This window comes from Macrobrachium nipponense, chromosome 31, assembly GCF_015104395.2.
Source record: "Macrobrachium nipponense isolate FS-2020 chromosome 31, ASM1510439v2, whole genome shotgun sequence".
NCBI lineage: Eukaryota > Metazoa > Arthropoda > Malacostraca > Decapoda > Palaemonidae > Macrobrachium > Macrobrachium nipponense.
The window spans coordinates 5,677,829-5,698,995 of NC_061093.1; the positions used below are offsets into that span (position 1 = coordinate 5,677,829).

The following is a 21,167-nucleotide window of genomic DNA, read 5'->3' on the forward strand; positions in this document are numbered from 1 at the left end:
GACACGAAACGGAAGGCAGACCCACACACCCTATTACACACACAGGCTCTCTCTCTCTCTCTCTCTCTCTCTCTCTCTCTCCAAGGAATCTCTCCATTCTAACAGGTAATGAAAATGAGAGAGTTGCATCATAACACTAACGTTTATTAACAAGAATAAATAAATCAATTAACCAAGTAATCCAGTCTTACAGACTAACTCAAAAACAGTACAATGTCTTAGTCACCAAAACAAGTCTACACCCCTCCGGGAACTCTTTATCCCCCGGTATTCCAGATCCGTCTGTTTCAAAGATACAGAACACATCCCGGTAAGTACACACACAAGTTTAAAGACAAAGTTAATAAAACGGAACATCTTACAAGATATCAAACAAGCCATCCCTTTGGCTAAAGCACTTGAACACTTACCCAGACAACCGGACACTAAACACTATGTCACAAAATACTCCCCCGGCGAATGCCACGGCATCTTTGCCTGTGACTCGAAGCCCTCTGTCAAAATCCCTCCCATAGGCTTGGGTATGAACCTATTTAACAGAAAGAGGCGCACACGCACGTACGAACACACAGTTCGATAGCGCCTCGCGGTTCTAGCTGCATCTAGTTTCACAAAGGCACTTTGAGAAGAGTTCATAAACTGTCGTGCATTGGCTCGTTGAACTAAGCACTTTTATCTCACGCCACCCCTAGAAACTCATTGATCAGCTACTCTCAGGTCGTCACTCCTGCACTGTTCTCCACATTCCATAGGTCACAGAGAACGCATATTATTAATCAAAACCCCTAGGCCTTACAGATAGCTCGGCCTCGCACAAATGCTAGCCCCCGCCTAGCAAAATTGCTTATAACACAAAACACTGGCCGGCTTAAAATAAAACATAACTAAAAACTGCACGTCTCTGGCATTATAAAATAAAGTCTTATCACGCTTTATCTCCCAATAACACAAGACGCATTTTCTCTCATATTTTCTGCATTAGGATTCTTGAATATCCCTCTTCGCTTGTCTGCAAGTAGCTGAACAGACAGCAACAGGCTATAGCAGGCTGTAGCAACTGTAGGAAGACGGAATGCCTCCCTCATTGTAGAAGACTTCCCACGGCTTCTGCAGATCCCCAAAAAACATGCTGTAGAATTCTCTCGCGATCACCATCATGGAAATACTTGTAATCACCCTGGACAACATGGCAGCAACCTCTCTTCACGGCTGGTGGACGTCTTGCTGGTGTCGGGGAACGACTTTTTCCTTTGGGCGTGTGTTAGTATGTCAGTCAGGTCACTGGTCAATCCAAGAAAATTAACCCAGACATACTACTTCTATCAAACAATGATCTCAAAAAGTCAGAAATACCAACTGAACGTCTCCCAATTAACTCCCTTTAATATGACTACTAAAATGATAAGTCATTATCACAACTCTCTAAGAAAAAAAACATCAAGTTCTCCAACTCAATTCTCCAAACTCACACATCAGCACACACACAACTCAGAAACCACAGCAACTCCACGGAATTCTGCACTCACATTTCAAACTCGAATGTGCTCACAAGAAAAAAAAAGAAAGAAAAAAAAAAAGAATCACGTAACACACCCAGACCCAAAAATGTTCTCTCAAACTCTGATATCTGAACAACCCACAAAATCAGTAAAAATCTCCAACTTTTAACAGCAAAAACCCCTTTACTGCTCAATAATTAATTACAATGAGACTTAATGTCAAACTCCCATTTACGCAAACAGCAACCCCAGAAAAATTACATCTCCCGGTAAAATCAAATCTCCCGTCCAAAAAGAAATGCTACTTAAGCTCAATCCCCAAATTATATCTCTCACAGGAAAAGGAAGAAAAATAATAATAAAAAAAAGGATAATCACAAGTAGATTTCCCCAATCACAAAATACATAATACATGTATAATATGCATAACTCCCGCGTTTTTCCCCAAGAAATGCTCCATGTAAAGTTATGGAATTTGCCAGAAAGCAAACTCTTACACATGCGCTTTCGTGAAATGCTATAGCCAACATTTCCAGATATTGCAAAAATTCTGATCTGTCACCATCAGAAGAAAAGAAACAGCACAGCGCTCATCACATCGCTTGTCAGCAGAAAAATCGCCTGCGGACGCATGCTCTAACAGTAGCATAAAAATTGTCTAGTCAGACACATAAGTTTGGAAACTCATGATTCTCTAGAAAAAAAGATCTAACTGACACATTTCACAGAATTAACTCCAGGATATGACTAATGTGTTCAAAAATTTGTCTCGAAGACTTATTCTCTCAACATGACTTTTCCCCAAATTATATTTCTCCAAAAATAACACACTTGTGAACATAAAAAATGCACACACATCTCCATAGGACTCGTAATGCAGTAATGACACTCGCCTCTAAATAGTCACGAAACCAAAAAAGAGAATCACAGAAATCTTCTCTTGTCTCAAAAAAACTCCATGACCACAAAAAAAAAAAGGTCACCCGCCCAAGATTAATTCCAACTCCATTATGAGACACCATATTAATAATAACACCACTCCGGTTATAAAAATATTTCCTCCACTTGGTTAAAAACCAACCCCCTTATATTATTCTCTTATTTCTCTAATAGCCACATGTCAGTAAAAAAAACACCACTCCAGGAATAGAGAATAATCACCTCTATTTCGGCAAATACAAAATATTTACCTCTATTTCCCCAATAACTCCATGTGGAACAAAACAAGGCTCCAAAAAATATATCTCTAAAAAGGAATATCAAAAAATGAAATCCCATCTCCAAAAAAATGTGCACTCAAGGCAACTAACTCACTTACTCACAAATATTGCCCCATAATCTCCAAATATGTGTCTCCATTTGCAACAAAGATGGCTGCAAAAAAATTGAACTCAACATAGCTCATACCACTATTGGCAAATATCAAAAATGGCCAAAAATATATCTCCCATATATTATATCTCAAATATAACTCCAATAATATATACCTCCAATTATAACTCCAAATAGTATATCTCAATTATAACTCCAATTCTCCAAAGAATAACTCAATGTTATAGTCAAAAACTATAAAAACTCTCTCCATTTAGCATAACTGCTAAAAAAAAGGGCAAAACTCGGCAAATAAAACTGTCTAGAAAATTCTAGAAAAAATCACCAATGTGCCACAAGTCATTATAACAGAACTCCAAAATCACAGTGTCTTACCCAAGACTTCTCCATATGCACTACGACATAAGCCATTAGAAAACTTAACCAAGTTTCCTATCTCTCACAAAGTTGTCACAAATACAACAAGGGTATTGTGCAAGAAAACTCACAATTTCTGGAACATAAATATCCTGAGAAAAAATGTAGTGCCATTACGTATGCATTCAAAACGTGCAAAAAATTCTCCCATATATTTCTCTATAGCATCAAATAGCTAAAACACGAACACGTTCCCGAACAATGACTCTAAGTCATGAACTGAGATAATATTCACATTAACTGGAGAGAAAAAATAAACTCAAATTCACCCTTGGTAAAAAAAAAACTTGTGTCAGCGATGGCTAACTTCCAAAAAAAGAGAAAAGAAAAATCAACGGCATCATTAACTATCTCCCGTAACTCACTAGATGTCAAGCAATTATCTGCTGAACTCATAAAAAAAAGGAAAAGAAAAAAAAACAAACTAAAATAATGTGTTGTTAGTTCCTCCCAAAATTCAAAAAAGATCTCACCTCCCTTGACAGCATTAAAACACCCACGTATTAGTATAAAAAAAATCAGTATCAGAAATATCATTATCACAAAATCACCAAAAAAATTGCTATCATCAAAATCATCAGTATCAGTACAAAAAATATCACCAATGTTAATGCTTGTCCATTCTCCAAAAATTCAGCAAAAAAAAAAAAAAAATTCAGCTAAAATTCAGCAAGTTTCACCACAATTCAGCAAGATTCAACCAGATTCATCAAGATTCAGCAAAATTCATCCCCGTGAATCACTGAAAATATTCTCCAAAGTTACAAGAACTCAACAAATAATTAACACAAGACTTCTCCCATTAATTCATTGTAATAATTCTCCTTGAATAATTATCTGTAATAATTATAGAATAATCTCCCATGAAATATCTCAAATCTCTCGTAAAACAATTCTCCCGTAATGATAATTATACTTAAGCAAACCTCCCGTGACACATCTCCAAATGTAATAATTATTAATAATAACAATAACAATAACTCTCCATAGCAATAATCTCAAGTAAGGTTGAAATTCAAATAGCATACAACAGTATTGCTGAATCCTATGACATACAATTTCTCCAGCATGCAACACCATGACATAACACCATTGCCACACAACACAGGTACAACACCAATCATCGGTATCTCAAAGCAATTTCTCCAACACAATAAAAAAAATAATCTGGTATCCCCCTTATATTTGTGTCTTTCAAGGCACAAGTAAAACATACTCCCATATAATGTATTTCAATTCGCTTTTTATTTCCTTTTCTCTTCCTCCAAGAGAAAAAAAAATCTCGTAACGAGCTCAAGAAAGAAAAAGAAAGTGTGTGTTTGTACGTACGTAGTCACTTGCATTCTGTGCTCTGTCTCTTGCACCCTGACATAAACATGAGAAAAAGCGAGAGAGAGAGATAATTACATAATTTGCATGCAGTACATGCAACCTCTTGGGATCTTTGATGAAAGAAAACAGATTTCCCAATCTGGTTCTTTCCCCTCTCGCGTTTTGTTTAGTTTTTAATTTTTTTTTTTTTAATTTTTATTGTCATTATTATTGTCGTTTACTGCAGAGGAGATGCAATGAGCACCAACCTGGTGTTTGTGAAAAGGGAGATGTAGTGAAAGAATGATTAGGTAAGAAAGATAATTGGCAGTTGTTGGGATCCCAGAGTAACAAACGAATTAGGTAGATTTTCTCTCTCTCTCTCTCTCTCTCTCTAGCTTTTTTCTTGTTATTCTCTCCCATAATTTTCCCCACTTGTGCAATAGGGTTGAGAGAAATTTGAAAGCATCCTTTAGTCACAGTCTACTGTCAGAGTAAGACAATTGTTAGGTCATCCTAATGTTCTGTATTAATAAATTATTACTTTGTATATATGAGATTATTCTCACATTGGTTAAGTATATTTTATAGCGTTTTTTCATAAGCAAGTCATTTTAACTGCCTTGATCAATGAAACCACCTCAGACTCAGATCTCAGGCTACTTCTTCCAGTTCACGCATTAGAATTTTTTTTCACCTTTATACTGGAAGATTCTTGAAGCTCTACTAATATATAATTATTCGCTGTTTGTACTACTGACTCATGGCTGTTGTTCTTTCCACAGGTGAACTATGATTAACGGAGGTGCGATGATGGCTTGAGAACAGTCATCAACAGGTAACGAAAATCATGACGATTTAGGAAAATAAAATCGTCAAGGGTTTTTTTGCTTATAGTGCTAAATTAGGGGAAGGAACCAACAGGTTAGAATATCGTGATGAGTTTGGGAAAGCTTGTTTGAATTTATTTGTTTAATTTTGAAAAGAAAGGTTGGAGGTCGTGAGTATTTTGAAAGTAGAGGTTGTAATTAGTTCTGAAAGTTATTGTTTTTTAAAGAGAGAGTTACAAGCGAGAAAAATCATCCCCTGTTCTTATGGGGACCAGTGCCGATTGACCAATGGAGTCCTCGATCTGTCGCGAATCCTAGAGTGATGTTAATAGATTAGAAAATTAAGTATTGAAGTGAATAATGCATACTGAGAAAGGAAAGTTCAGTTAGATGTTATAACAATACACGAAACAATAAAGATTATTGTTTGTCGCCGTGATATTGCCAGTTCTTTCGATGCCTTTGTCAAACACATCCCTTAAGGTAAGTGGGAAAACATGTTGGTTTTTTTAATATTGAAAGATTAGGTTTGAATGCCAATTTTCATTTGAAATTAAATGCTGTTTCTTTATCATTTCATTTGAACATTATAATCTCCCTTTCAATTTTTTAGAAAACTCTCATATACGTTACATTATATTATATATATATATATATATAGTATATTATATATATATATATATATATATACTACACATACATACACATACACATACATATATATATATATATATGTGTGTGTGTGTGTGTATGTATGTACGTATGTATGTACACATACATTATGAAGGTATATATATATATAATATCCATATATATATATATATATATAAAATGAAAATATTATATATATAAAATGGTATACATATATATATATATATATATATATATATATATATATATATATATAAATGTCGTTTGGTATCTATTTAATTGTACCATGGAAATAAGTTACTCAATAGATGGCTGAATGCATTTACGGCATATATGAGGGGAAGATATTTTCAGGGTGGAATCATATTTTATCAGACGTGAAGTAATAGAATGTTGCGTGATTCAATTATTTTGCCGATACCAGGAGAGAAAACTTAGCGGCGAATAACGGTGAGAATCCAGTCGATGATTTCATAACTTTGAAGATACAAGCAAATTCTAAGACTGGGGGTCATTTTTTCAGGCCAATTCCATTCTTTATTTTCCTTTTCCTGCGTTCAGGGGGAGGGAGGTTCGTGAAGCAATAGTGCGAACCTCCCACTTATCAATTAGCCCTCCACATCGGGACACCTTATCGCTGTTAGCTTTTGTAATAATTACTTTCGCCGATAGCTTATCTCGACCAGCTTTCATCCTTTCCATCTTTTACGGTTACCACCCTCCACCATCGCCGTTTCTGAACTCGACCATTTTTCACCCTCACCATCTCTTGCCATTTTTCTTTTTCACAGTGGCTTAGTGGAGTCACTCGTTCTTTCAAATCTTGTCCTTTCAATCCCATACTTATTTTCACCATAGCTTCCCTCAATACAAAGTAGCTTGCCTTCTTTCTCCATTGCCTTGCCTCGCCATTAGGTAGTCTACCTTCTTTCACCATTGCTTTCCTCACCATTAGGTAGTCTACCTTCTTTCACCATTGCTTTCCTCACCATCAGGTAGTCTACCTTCTTTCACCATTGCTTCCCTCACCATCAGGTAGTCTACCTTCTTTCACCATTGCTTCCCTCACCATTAGGTAGTCTACCTTCTTTCACCATTGCTTCCCTCACCATTAGGTAGTCTACCTTCTTTCACCATTGCTTCCCTCACCATTAGGTAGTCTACCTTCTTTCACCATTATTTCCCTCACCATTAGGTAGTCTACCTTTTTTCACCATTGCTTCCCTCACCATTAGGTAGTCCTTACCTTCTTTCACCATTTGCTTCCCTCACCATTAGGTAGTCTACCTTTTTTCACCATTGCTTCCCTCACCATTAGGTAGCCTACCTTCTTTCACCATTGCTTCCCTCACCATTAGTAGTCTTTATCCTCTTTCCAATTGCCTTCCCTCACCATTAGGTAGTCTTACCCTTCTTTCACCATTGCTTCCCCACCATTTAGGTGTCTACATCTTTCACCTTTGCGGGTACGTAAGGAGACCCGGCTTTCACCATTTGCTTCCCTACCACCATTTATGTGGTCTTCCCTTCTTCACCATTTGCTTCCCTCACATTAGGTATCTATGCGCGTTCTTTCCCATTGCCTTCCGCTTTCAAGCCATTATGTCTCTACCTTCTTTCATCACCATTGCGACTACCTTCTTTCTCACCATTGCTTCCCTCACCCATTTAGGAGTCTACCTGTCTTTCAACCATTGCTCCCTCACCATTAGTCGTACTACCTCTTTCACCATTGCTTCCCTCACCATTAGGTAGTCTACCTTCTTTCACCATTGCTTCCCTCACCATTAGGTAGTCTACCTTCTTTCACCATTGCTTCCCTCACCATTAGGTAGTCTACCTTCTTTCACCATTGCTTCCCTCACCATTAGGTAGTCTACCTTCTTTCACCATTGCTTCCCTCACCATTAGGTTAAGATCTACCAATTGCTTTTCAACCGATTGCTCCCCTCCCATTTTAGGTAGCCTCCTTGCTTCTTTCGACCATCCCTCGCTTCCCCTCACCGGCATTAGGTTGAGGTCTACCTTTTTCTTCACCCATTGCTTCCCTACACCATTACGGTTAGTCCTACCTTTCTTTCACCATTTATCCTCACCATTAGGTAGGTGCTTAGCCTTTTTTCACCATGCTTCCCTCACCATTAGGTAGCCTACCTTCTTTCACCATTGCTTCCCTCACCATTAGGTAGTCTACCTTCTTTCACCATTGCCTTTCCTGAGCACTAAGTAACTAACCTGCCTTCTTTCACCATCTCCTTCCGTCAGCATAAAGTAGCCAAACTTCTTTCACCATTGTCTTCCTTTAACCCTAAGTAGCCTGCCTTCTTTCACTATGGACTTCAATCATCATTAATCTCTTTCTTTGTGACCTTCGAACACCATTGTGTCTCCATTGCTTTCTCGCTTTCAGAAGCCTACCATTATGTTTAACCTTCTCTTACCATTTTTCTCTGTCGCCTGAAACTTCTTTAACCATTGCCATTTCTCACTAGTACCCTAAACCAGCTCCTACTTTCGCTAATATCTTCTGTCACCCTACCCTTGCTCACCAGTACGTATTTTCACCAGTACCTTTCACCTAGTATCTTCAGTATTCTTTTTTATCCATGCCGCTCTCATTAGCTTATTATTAATTTCATCGTCATCATCTCACCACTACACCGTGACCAAATCATTCTTTCACAACTTTCTTCTGATACCAGAACCTCCTTTTATCACTTCCCTCCCTCACTAGTCCAATGTTTCACCATCGTTCTCGCATCGAAACCTTCTTTCGTCATCTCCCTCTGATATCTCTGCGTTGTGTGGTCATTAGTGTCTCTGTCCACTCTTGCTGAACGATGGGAAATGGGTGATTCCCCCTACCCACTCTTGGAGGGAATAAATGTCATCCATTCACCTAACGAAAGACCCTCCGCTTTAATAGGTTAAATTTTGCAACCGAAGAAAGTAGTTTTCACATCAATTAACCTGATTTTCCGACCGAATTATGCGCATAAAGGCGCCGTTAGGTAATGTATACCTGTGCAATGGCGCATTTTACAGGATTTTCACATGGTCATTTGTGGGTCGCCTGGGAATTTTTGTCGTTTCCTTTGTTTTGAAGTAACGTTTTCTGTTTTGATGTGTTTGTGTGTGTGTTTTTTTTATGCAAAAGCTGATGTGTTTCCTGTCATATCCGTCCTTTTGGTGTCAAGGACGAATGACTAGCTGGAATTATTGTCTGGGATTTGCTTGATTGTCCTTTGTGCTTTTTTTTTCTCGTGTTTTTGTAAGAGGATTGAGATTGAAAGAGGAAAGCACTTAAAGCAGTTACATGTAGATGCTTCACCCTTCGGTGATAGGGTTTTAGTTCGTCTATATCTCGACCGTCTCCTGCTTGTTGGAACTAGCAGAAAATTTTATTTAATACCGTCCTAACACTCTGGTATAATGTTGAATTTATTGTTGAATTTATAGATTTCTTTTTGTGTGTGGGGGGGAGGGGGGGGGGATTTGCTTCATTAATGATATGTTTCTAAGTTAAAATTCACTTTTTTGACAAGATTCTATAACAGTCTTCATTACAGTCTGTCTTTTTTCCTTACTCCACAATCCTTATAAATTATTTTTATTTATCGAGTCAGTTGATTTTGTTTAGATATATGTACAAAGACAACATCATTTTCACTTCTCGTCCTTACAACTCGTTCATGTTCTGATAATATTTGTGGAAAATTTCTTCCCCATTAGCCAGTATATGGTAGTTAATTTGATACTGGAGGAGTTCAAATTTAAAACATCCATGTTTTGCCTATTTCTTATTCCTTTCACACAATTGTCTCTGCCCCTATTTACACATTGTATTTATTCCCCATCTGGAGATTACATTTAAGACACCTGTCGATTAGTTTTGATGTTGACACACCTACACATGCCAGTGCATTCCCATTGGAGAATATCAAATCGACAAGTCCCAGATATAATAATTAGCTTTTTACCTTGCATCATTATTATTATTATTATTTTTTTTTTTCTCTATCACAGTCCTCCAATTCGACTGGGTGGTATTTATAGTGTGGGGTTCCGGGTTGCATCCTGCCTCCTTAGGAGTCCATCACTTTTCTTACTGTGTGCCGTTTCTAGGATCACACTCTTCTGCATGAGTCCTGGAGCTACTTCAGCCTCTAGTTTTTCTAGATTCCTTTTCAGGGATCTTGGGATCGTGCCTAGTGCTCCTATGATTATGGGTACGATTTCCACTGGCATATCCCATATCCTTCTTATTTCTATTTTCAGATCTTGATACTTATCCATTTTTTCCCTCTCTTTCTCTTCAACTCTGGTGTCCCATGGTATTGCGACATCAATGAGTGATACTTTCTTCTTGACTTTGTCAATCAACGTCACGTCTGGTCTGTTTGCACGTATCACCCTATCCGTTCTGATACCATAGTCCCAGAGGATCGTTTTCTATCACTCCTTCAGGTTGGTGCTCGTACCACTTATTACTGCAAGGTAGCTGATGTTTCTTGCACAGGCTCCAGTGGAGGGCTTTTGCCACTGAATCATGCCTCTTTTTTATTATTATTATTATTATCATTATTAAGTAAAATAGATGCCAGTTTACGACAGGGAGCACAAAAACAAGAAATTAAATAACTGTAACTCAGTTTTCTAAAAAGTAATGACTAAAAAAGAAGAAATCGCAAACTAAACGGAAATCATCAAATGAAATCATTAAGCAGACAGTTACAAACATTTTATATATAATAATAATAATAATAATAATAATAATAATAATAATAATAATAATAATACTAATAATAATGTACTTGAGAAGTTATTGTTCCAGTTCATGTAGTTACAAGATATTTGGGTGAGTTAAGTGTAGATTCTGCGAATGGAATATGGTGGAGTGGTGAGTGGTTTTGAAAAACTGCAATGCACACTGAAACTGAAGTAGTTTCGCTGCTAAAAACAGCAGCGAATGTCTGTGATGTCTTTGATCAAAGATTTAAAAGTTACGGTATCAATGACTAGGCAATTATTTTTTTTAGGGATAAATATGAACGATAGCTGACACACCCTTATGAAAGTCGATGGCTTCTGGTTGCATCCTACGCAAGTCCCAAAATTAAATTTCGGGCAGGTGACCTTGTCAAATTAATTACAGGTACGCATCAACTCGTGGTGGCTGTTTAAATCAAAATTCTTAACTAAATCTGAAATCAATTTATGGACACAGAATGATTAAAAGTGGTAATCTCTGACTATAATGATTTAAGACAGGATTGCTAGTGAATAGGAAAGGAACTTGCAAACTAAGTTTTTTATTTAAAAATTTAAAGACTCTCTAATAATTCTCAACCAGATTTATGGAGCAAGTTCAAGGGATAGCAGTTATTCATGAAATGCGTCTCAAAAAATATGACTTCTTCGTGAAATATATTCTAACTGAGGCGCATATATTATATATATATATATATATATATATATATATATATATATATATATATATATATAGTGTGTGTGTGTGTGTGTGTGTGTGTGTGTGTATGTATGCGAATGATGTATTTTCTTCGTTTTATATAGTATATATACACAAATATAGAAATACATTTGTATGTATATTATCAATATATACATAATATATAATATATCGAGAAAGAGAGTTAGCGAAACCTGATAAATCACACCGGACTTCTTCCTTTGAAATGTTAATGGTGTCCCAGAGCGGGACTTTTAGTTCTTCTGTTTTTTGCTTTCCCTGAGAGAGCTTCCCTCTGTATTTTGGGGAAGAAAAATAAAGGACGGAAGAAAAATGATCAAAGAAGAAGAAGAAAAAGAAAAAAAGGATTAAGGAGGGTTTGGGAGAGAAGTCTTCAGTTTATGGGAATCTATTTGGGGATTCATTTTTTTTTTACTTTTGTTTTTTTAACTTATGGCGCTGATAGACTGACTCCTCACGTATGTTGTTTTTGATTCAGCTTGCCTTTTTGCCAGCACGGGCTCTTGCTCATAGAGCAGTACGTACAAACCGCTCGCGTAGAATATACATGATTTGCGCGTCCAACAAGTAAGAATTTCCTGTAAATTTCAACAACATTTTCGTTTATTCAGTTTGAAGTTGGCATTATTTCATGACATCATACAGTCATGAAAATATCAAAAGGGATTTCGTAACTATGATATCTTTATCTGTAATCCCCGCCACTCTATCATAGGGCGATTTTGCACGTTTGAACAAATCTTCAAAGAAGTCTTATTCAACCGTCCCTCTTGCGTTGACCAACTTTTTATTCAAAGGCTTTTTACCGTAAAGTCTATAAGGAATGTTGATTTATTCAGCTGTAACTGGTAAATTGTGCACAGGCGGGATATGTACTCAGATATGGAGAGAAATTAACACACACAAAGTTTTCGGTATAATGCTCATTGTATTCATAAATCGGTTTCTTTCTTTCGTGGCTTATTATGAAAAAACATTTAGGAATGGGAGAATTCCGTCTCCTCTTATTGTATTTGCATATAAGCTTTGATTTCACACTTTCATAAAAGGTGATGTGTCCATTATCTAAACACCTACTTATATACCTCAAAGTCTCTTTGAAGGTTGCATTTGCTTAGTTTGCTACTTCTCTCTCTCTCTCTCTCTCTCTCTCTCTCTCTCTCTCTCTCTCTCTCTCTCTCTCTCTCTCTCTCTCTCTGCACACACACACACACACACAAGAGAACTCTTATTCTATTTTGACTTGACATTTGAAATACAACATACTTTCATATTTCCTGGAAATGATAATGTAGTTAAAGTATTGATGTCCCTGAGAGCTTAAACGTCAGTCGAGCATACTAAAGATGACATATTTTAGTGACTACTAAATGGACATTGGAGCGACTAACGAAAAACAAGTGGAGAAATTAAAAGGGAAAAAAAAATAATAATAATAATAATATCGAATTTTGTGCAGACGGGCCTTCCTTGAAAAAAAAAAAAATCGAGTAATAAAATCAATAAACTTGTTCATGAGTAGTTTTGGAATGTATCCTCAAGCTGACTGACTGTTCTCGTTTTTGTACCGAAACCCTCATTACAAATAGCGACGTTGGAACGGCGTTCCAAGTAACTGAAATCATTACCGGATCTCGAATTTTGTGCAAAACGTTGTTATGGAATAGGAAAGATTTTGTTACGGTACCTCGCGTAAGGGAATTTGGATCATACTTTTATCGAAGAAAAGACGTAATAATAAGAAGAATAAAAAAGGGGAAAAAAGGAAAGCAAATTGAGAAGGAACAGGAAATAGAAGATTGAACAAGAGTAGAATCAAACGAAGAATCGTGAAATTAAGAGAAGAGGGACAAAAGAAGAAAAAAAGGAAGAGAGCTTCGATATAAAAACATGAGATCGGAGTAAGGAAACAGCAACAACAAGGAAAAGAGTGGCATACAAAAAGAGGTCAAATAGGTGTCAAAAGAAATGTGCGAATCACATTTCTCCAATCAGCGAGACAGGTTTAAAACCCAGCGGGAGGTCAACTGTCTCTATGAAATTGCTTCCAGTCAGGAAAATGAACGCAGTTTATACATTTCATATTTTGTCTGACAAGGCTGAAGAAAGTAGCGGGAATGGTAATCATCCGAGTGCGTGCCCTCATCCGTCGGAGGCATAATATCTCGTGCTTGGGGTATGCGAGCTCACCCGCCTATCTGCGGATGTTATACCCGCCGTAATGATACTTTTGAAAACACGAGATTTCCTGACGAACACCGAAGCGATAGAGTTCGTGAAAGTGGAAAGTTTTTCTGTGTCGGTGACTTTTTTACTCTCAAAGGTCACACATGCCAGGCATTACGACGCAAGTGGCACATGTGAAGCAACATCCTGCCATATAACTCACGACACCTTTTTTTTTTTTTTTTTTTTCCTTTTTAGATTTATTTATGTTCTATTGTTCTCGTGATTATCTTTTATTTGGGGGTACTAGCAAAGTTCACTCTGCTTTTCTATTTTTTCTTGCGCATATATATATATATATATATATATATATATATATATATATATATATATATATATATATATTTTTATATATATATAATGTATATGTGTGTGTGCGCGTTTGTGCGCGCCCGCGCGCGTGATATGCTTAATAGCCTGCCTGCAAAGGTAAAGCTGACTGATGAGACTGCAAGAATAAGGCTATACGGACACAGACGTTGCTTAGTATATCAAGGAATCTGTATGGTAGGATGTTGAAAATGACTTAAGAAAGCTGACCAAAAGGATTGATAAAGAAAGAAAAATGCAGGGTTCGACGATGAACAGGCTTTTTGAGTTCAGTTTTGTATGAAATAGTTACGTAAATCTCTTATGTGGCACCCTTCTTCATGTCACCGTTTTCCCTACATTAAGGGGTCGGTTGCCTGATGCGCCTTTCCTTACAGCATCAGGCATGGTTTATAGTTTGGCAAAGGGGACTTTACGACCGTATGCCCTTGCTGTCATCAACCACAGTTATTGGCGGTGGGACTTGCCTTTTACTAAAAAGTCCACCTGCTTGGCAGCAGTTTCCACAGTTACTGGTGGTGGGCCCAACTTTTACTAAAAGAGTAAGACTGCAAGGCAGCAGCTGTCATTTTAGTCGCCTTTTACAATCATGCAGGACCTACGGTGGTAGTATTCTTATACCCCTACCACAGGGTCCTCTATGTGGCATCCATGGATCTAGAAATGTCTGGAAAGCCTGAATCGAGCTGGAATGGCACAGAAGGCAAAATGTTGAGAGAGATTGAAGGATTTTTTTTATGACTGGAGGCAAGTGTGTGCGTGTTATGATATGTACAGGGGAGAGTGACTGGTTTGGTGTATGTTTCCATGGCTTTTCAGCTTCTTCATGGATACGCGTGGAGTGATGCGCGAGTTTAGGTTAAGGACAGTAGACTTAAATGCAAGTGAATGGAGTGCTGATTGGTTCATATTTGCAGATGTGTATATAGTTCTTTTTGGGGACAGTGAAGAGTAACCAAGTCAATGGAGCATGGAATTGGACTTTTATATAAATCTGGGAGAGAACATGATTGAATATGGTAGTATTAGAGAAGAAGTTAATCAGTGTGAGGGAAGCCAGTCTTTAAAGTAGTAGGGTGTTGCTTTGTTTTATTTTGATGAAGCGGGCCTTATGCCAGCACGGGTTCTTGCTCAAAGGGTGGGTGCAGAAATTGAGAAGAGGTCTGTTGTTTCACTGGAAGTGAAGGTGAAAATGTATGAAATAGATTGCGATGCCAACTCTCTCATGAAGGTGAAGTATAGATGTTTTTTAGTGCTAAGGGAATTGAGGTGGAAATGCATAAAGGGATGGCTAAGCCAAATCTCCAGTTAGCGAAGTTTGGGTAACGAATGTGAATGCAGTAGAAAGAGTTAATTCTGAAGGAAGGAATTATATGAGCCTCTTATGAGGCATAAGAAGAATGTAAGGGTGAGGAATGTGGGGCAACGTAGACGTTCTTAAAAGGTCATCATAAATGGATGAATGATGTCTTGGTCATGTATAAAGAATGAAAGGCGACAGGTTGATGAAAAGAGTATATTATTTGCAAGTGTTGGGAGGGTGAAAACTTGCAATGAACCGGATAGATAGAATGGAATGGAAGAGGTTTTTTAAAAGAAGGTCCTTAATATCGAGAAAGCACAGAAGAGACCGTCAATTAAGTGAATGGCGTAGTATGTTCAAGGGGATGGGGGCGGGGGGAAGGCGGGACCGGTCAACGTGCAGTTGTACGAAAAAGCTAATATTCTGAAAGTTTCAAGTATTGAGCTTAACCCATGATAAGTAGGTAAATTACGATTGTGACCGTTGCAGTTTATAAATTTATTTATTTATTTAGCCTTTACCTAATTAGCGATATGATGTGGCTTTATGTATGTGAGTGAATCAATGTTATAAGTATGCGTGTTATTTGCATATCATGCAAGCATGCATGTATTTTTGTATGTTCGTCTCGTCACCAGACGCTATAGCTCAAAGCATAGGAAAGTTTTGCCAAAAGGGATTCAACCTCAGTCGAGACAATGTGAATGTGTTATGACCATTATGTTGTGGTCCTCAGAAGCCAACGTATGTAACTGCAGTTATTTTGTAGACAATGGAGTTTGATTTACCCGAGATAATATTGTGCACAATTTTTCTTGATGCAGTAGAGCAGAACTGGAGAGTATTTTTTATATATTCTGTCATAAATATTGATTGATGTCTGACTTCTTTGTGCACAAACCGTGTTTGCTACCTAATCGGGCACGAGGGCGTGTCAATGAGCAAGGTCATGTTGCTAAACAGGTTCTTGTCACTTTTCTGATCTGCGATTTCTCCCAGGCGCCTCTGTTCGACCTAACTTTATCGTGTGCGTTTTGACTTGATTGTGCTTGATGGGAAGTGTTTCATTCCTTATTAGGTTCCCAGCGATAATACAGCTCTTTTGTGGCGAGGATCTGACAGAACAGTTCCCGATAATTTTGTCTGCATGTTAAAGTATAATTGAAGGTATAGTTTCCAAAATAAAAATGCGTATGCATACACAGTCGAACGCACATATTTATGGTCGGACTTTATAAAAAGTTTTTTTTTTTTTTTGGGGGGGACAGTTCTTTTTAATGACGTTACGTGAACATAGTGAATGAAAGAATAATGACGAAGCCTACAGGATGGATTCTTTGCTAGTATTGTGGTGAAAAAAGAACTCACTCTGGTGAGAAAAGCAGGTTAAGAATATCTTGGTTTAACCAGACCACTGACCTGATTAACAGCTCAAGGAGTTGATATTTTTACGTGGCTAGGAACCAATTGGTTACCTAGCAACGGGACCTACTACAGCTTATTGTGGGATCCGAACCGCATCGAGAAATGAATTTCTATCACCAGAAATAGATTCCTCCGAATCCTCTTTGGCAGAGCGGGGAATCGAATCCGGACCCTGAGATCGGTAGTCAAGCACGTTACCGACTCGTCCAAAGAGGAACTAGAAGAGTGGGTGAGAAGGCATGGATAGTGTTATGGAGAGTAACTGCTCGAAAGTGGTAGGTAGATGGAATAGTTATTGGAAAGAAAGAGCCATAATGTCCAGCAAGTGAGAGAGTGCTTGCAAGATGGACATAAATCACGCAGCGTGTGTAGGTGTTCGATATACTACTAATGAGCCTTCTGTGTCTGATGGATGTGACTGTAATCATTGTCTTGACTTCCTCTGAGGTCAGCTCTTGTGATGGGATATGGAAACGAAGACATTTCTTAGCAAATCTAAGGAGCAGAGGTTGTGTTTGTGTAGCCAATAAGGAAAAGGGCAAATTTAAGTATAAAGAGAGAAATCAGCTATATACTGCATTATTTGGACGTGATTGTTTAAGAACGTGTATGGGCATGTGTTGAGGGTGGATGACGAAGAGGGAGTGAAGAGAGCTTGGGAGGAACCTGTTAGAGGAGGAAGATCGAGAGGGAAAGTGAAGGAAGATATGGAGAGTAGAGGTTTGGTTTAGGATGATGCCTTCGATAGAAGGCAGTGGGGGAGACGGCGCATCAGGCAACCGACCCTTTAATGTATAGGGATTACGGTGGGAAAGAAGAGGAAGAGGAGTTTAAGAACGTTTTTTCGAAGTTCTCTAATGGCGCCATGAAACATTCTAAGATTTCTTGAAAATGTGAACTGATTGCTGTGGCAGTTTTTGATTAATCGTAATTAGCATATTTCTCTTCTAAAGCTTTGAACCGTTCCAATTAATTTGGTGTTGAGGTTAAAGGTCACGAAGCCGAAAGCGTTTGAAATTCTTCGGTTTTTACAGTATTCTTCATTACTTTTCGATCTCTTCTACGGCAATTACCCCATTTCCTAAACGAAGTACAGTCCGCATATCTCGTTTCAATTTTCCGATGACCGCGGGTACGTCAATCCCAAACAAAGAATATCTGCCAGTTGACTGTCTTCTTATAAAAATCCTAGTGATTCCTCTCGAATTCTTCTCCACCACCTCTCGCGATAACAGCAGCTATTTGTTATTTAGAGGAAGGTTACTGGTTACGTCCCTTGATTTTTCTGTTAGGATTGAGAGGAAACAAAGATCTAATTGGTTAACAACACACCTGTTTTGGGTCGTTATTTTGGTTGTACGCTGGTCACTGATGCTCACTGTAATTATAAATGGATAAGAAAGACGTTGACGAACAGGATAATACAACAATATAATCAGAATGAGCGATGAGACAACCAAAATGAAATATCCAGAGATAAGTAAAAAGACGTGAAGGCAGGATAGAAAGTGAAAAGAAGTGAATGGAGAATAGAAAGTAGGAGAATAACACGGTCGTCCTCAACCCGATGCCAGTGCTTGGCTGGAGAAGAGCAGGAATCCCCCCCCCCCCCCCCCCTCCCCTCCCTACCCTCTCTCCCAAAGGCCTCAGGGCCACGCTACCCACGGAATGCGGTTCGCTCCACTTTCGCCTCTGGTCGAAGTTCAGCAGGTGTACGTACAGACTCGTCTCTTTTATTTCTTTCAGTTTCTGTCTCGCGTCTTCTTTCTCTCTACCCGCTCTTTGTCGCTCTCTAAATAGGCTTTATTTTGTTAAAAATAATTTTGTATCTACTGTCATCCATATATATATATATAATATATATATATATATATATATATAATATATAGTATATATACATATATATAATATATACATATAATATATAGATATAATATATATATGTTCATATATATATATTATATACGTATATATATATATGTATATATATTAATATATATATATATATATATATATATATATATATATATATATATATATATATATATAATATTATATATTATACTATATATTATATATATATATATATATATATATATATATAACTATATTATATATATATATAGATATATATATATATATATATATATATATATATATATATAACCTTCTACTTCTAAGCAACTATTGCTGAAAGTAGTGTGGCTACCTCATGCCCTTTAATGCCATGGCTTTGAACGACCATAATATATATATATATATATATATATATATATATATATATATATATATATATATATATATATATATATATATATATATAATAAATTCACTGCTCAATTTTACGTGATACGTGTGTAATTGATATAAGGTTGGTCGAATTATAGAATGATAACCTTCAGACAGTTTACGAGAACTCAGTTAATTGGGTGATGACGTGAACTGTTGACCCAACGAGTTAATTTGCAATTAACTTTTCAACAGTGAATGTCTATATATATATATATATATATATATATATATATATATATATATATAGTATGTATATATATATATATATATATATATATATATATATATACTATATATGTATGTATGTATCGTGTGTGTGGTGTGTGTTCATTTATATATATATATATATATATATATATATATATATATATATATATATATATATATATGCACATTCACTGTTGAAAAGTTAATTGCAAATTAACTCGTTGGGTCAACAGTTTCACGTCATCTCTCTCTCTCTCTCTCTCTCTCTCTCTCTCTCTCCTCTCTCTCTCTCTCTCTATATATATATATATATATATATATATATATATATATATATATATATATATATATATATAAGCGAATACCACGGGAAAATGATAGTCAGATTTCTGACTATCATTTTCCGTGGTATTCGCTTATTTATGAAGTCACGTGCATCTACTGTGATTTTTTAAGCATATTATATATATATATATATATATATATATATATAGATAGATGAGAGAGAGAGAGAGAGAGAGAGAGAGAGAGAGAGTAGATCGAGAGAGAGAGAGAGAGAGAGAGAGTCCACTGGTCACCTTTTATCAGATACATATGTCATTGTAATAGCCACAATGCCTTCTTAACTTCTCAAACTCGTCACACATTTTGGATACGTATCCAAATAGCTCGAAAAATTCGAAAAGTTTAGAGGATATTGTGGCTATTACAATTACATTGGTATATATATACACATGTATATATATATATTATATAAAATAAACATAGAACTACGCCGACAGCCCTGAGAGAGGGAGTTATTTTTCAGCCAATCACAAAACCCAACTCCAGGAAACCACACTCTTTAAATGAAAATTATGGGGACAAATCTCATTTTAGATTCCACTGAAAGGCCATATCAGATTCTTTCAAGACTGTCTTTGAACTGTAGTCGTTAATTCCCATTTTCTGTTTAGACATACCACGCCTGCATGACTCTAAAAGAATGCCCAGGAGTACTCTTAAACAGCCAAACCTCAATACAAGCTAATAGCTTTCAAGATGGTCAGTAGCCTTTGTCCAGTCATCTTAACCTGACCACAATCACCTTCATTCGTCGCCAGTTAAAAAAAAAAAAAAAAAAAAAAACTGTTATATCTGGGGTATGGGAACCGAAAGGGAAAGCTTATTTTCTATAGAACAGATGTTAACTCTATCTCTTGGACCTAGCAAACACCAATTCCCCTGGTGTCATAACCCGTGGTGTGGGTCCTCCAGGCACTGTTGCCACTTGGTAAGTGTTTACCCTCCAAACTCGGGATAAGACTTGCACAAAACCGTTGAAATAAGCGAATTTAGCGTATCTTTTGCAATATATATGCATAAATATTAAAGCAGTTTTACCATTATTGCATTACTGTGACAACTAGAATTCATGGAAACGATTCTAAAAGACATCGTCGTAGTCTTTTAGAATCGTTTCCATGAATTCTAGTTGTCACAGTAATGCAATAATGGTAAAAACTAAAAGCTTTAATCGTAATGCAATAATGGTAAAACTGCTTTAATCGCGTATGTGTCAAATTCCGCTAATTTGGCAACAGCGCCTCCAGGTGCCATTTGTGTCATGCTTCAGTTTATGTGCTGATGTCTGTGCTCTTGTAAAATACTTATTAAATCACAAACAGGCTGGAATGGGGTTTTGAGTGATCTTTTAACTTCAGAATTGGTCATTTGAACGAGGAAATTGGATACCCTTTAGCCGTTTAAATAATAGGCTTGTCAACGTTTTAAAAAAAAAAAAAAAAAAAAAAAAAAAAAAAAAAAAAAAAAAAAAAAAAAAAAAAAAAAAAAAAAAACACGCCACAGTGGCG

At 36.8% G+C, this 21,167-nt stretch overlaps 1 long non-coding RNA gene across 2 annotated transcripts in view; it reads left to right on the plus strand.

Annotated features, from left to right (window-relative positions):
* The window catches only part of LOC135206421 (uncharacterized), a 445,079-nt gene that overhangs the window by 101,298 nt on the left and 322,614 nt on the right, over positions 1-21,167 (plus strand). For both annotated transcript variants that reach the window (XR_010312738.1, XR_010312739.1), the window contains exon 2: positions 5,345-5,872. This is a non-coding gene — a long non-coding RNA (uncharacterized LOC135206421). The remainder of the gene's footprint in view (positions 1-5,344; positions 5,873-21,167) is intronic.